Below are 1,648 nucleotides of genomic sequence, written 5' to 3'. Positions count from 1 at the left end.
TCTTACACTGCAAGACTGTTCGTGACCTTACTGTCCTGGTTGTTATTGCCTTTATGGCAATTTTACAGTCGGTAAAGATGTTCACACTCAACGTCCTCGCGTTAGCACCACACCACCTCACGCATTCCGTGATCGCCCGGATCTCCGCCTGCAGGATCGTATTATGGTCAGGCAGTCTAAAACAGATCTCAGTCCATGGGTTCTCAATGTAAACCTTCAGGCCCACTCTGTCCTCTACCTTTGATCCATCAGTGTAACATGATCTTCCACATGGCAATACTAGGGTTCCATCAATCCAAGACTGTGCCAATGGCAGCAGTGCCTCGCACTCAACTTCAAGGTTCATCTCAGGTATCCCTTCGGAAACCTCTTCCCTTCCTTCCAGGCAGCAGTGCCTTGTACTCCACTTCAAGGTTCATCCCAGGTATCCGATCGGAAACCTCTTCCCTTCCTTCCAGGTTTCCTATCGTTGCCTCGATTATACCACGATGATATGAGCTGCTTTCATCCTCAATCCATTCTCCCATCGCCTTAAGTCTCATAGCCGCAGTGGCTGCCTCACACTTAATCTGTATATAAATGTGTTGGATATCTAGTCGCAATGGCTGCCTCACACTTAACTTGTATTTCAATGTGTCGGATGTGTAGACCAGTGTCCTAGTGGGCGTGGTCCTCATCGCACCGCCTATGCCAAGACAACATGTTCTCTGAACCTGTTGTATGATCCATATGTTGCACTTTTTCTCCATAGCAGTCCACCAAACTACTGAAGCGTAACCAAGTATTGGTCTAATCACGCTCCGGTAGAGTCATTGGACTATCCTCGGATTCAGGCCCCGTTTCGAGCCCGTCTACATTGTGTCCATCATCTGCAAGGCTTCTACTACGCTCCTGAATGTGACACTTCCAATTCAGTTTCCTGTCCAAGATTGCACCTAAGTATTTGACCTTGTCAGATATCGAAATCGTCTAATTAAACGTGGTGCGTTGCATTGGCCCATCTTCGTCTTCCTCGAAATCGTCTAATTAAACGTGGTGCGTTGCATTGGCCCATCTTCGTCTTCCTCGTAAACAGGCATATTTCAGTCTTCTCTGGGTTAACATTGAGACCTCTGGGTCTAGTCTAGTCATATGCTATATTCAAGACCTTTTCGTTCCGCATAGCTCGTTCGTATCCTTACCCCTTAGAAGTATTATAACATTGTCTGCGTAGCAGACGGATTCAAATCCCTCCTCAGTCAGCATCCGTTTTAGGTCGTTTATTGTGATCACCCATAAGGAGTGGCGATAAAATGCCCCCTGTGCCGTGCCTTGTGCCACTTTCTCCCCCATATTTATGCCATGGGACACACAATTTACCCACCTGTTCCTTAACATATGGTTCATACAGTCTCTAAGGACCACCCGATACTGGTCTGATCCAATAGTGTGTTGGTCCGCACATTTTTAAAAGCCCCCTCGATGTCAATGCATACCGCCAGTGTGTACGTTTTGGCTTCGAAGAATTCTTCTTTTTTTATGCACAACCTCGTGCAGGGCCGTCTCTACCGACCTTCCCTTGACATAGTCATGCTGTTTGTATTTGAGCAGTTCGCTGGATGTCCTACTTTGTTATCGTGGTGTCCACAATACGTTCCATGGTTTTGAG

The sequence above is a fragment of the Stomoxys calcitrans genome, chromosome 3 (assembly GCF_963082655.1).
Source record: "Stomoxys calcitrans chromosome 3, idStoCalc2.1, whole genome shotgun sequence".
NCBI classification, from domain to species: Eukaryota; Metazoa; Arthropoda; class Insecta; order Diptera; family Muscidae; genus Stomoxys; species Stomoxys calcitrans.
The sequence above is the reverse complement of the archived record's forward strand: the minus strand, read 5'-3'. Positions refer to the sequence as shown.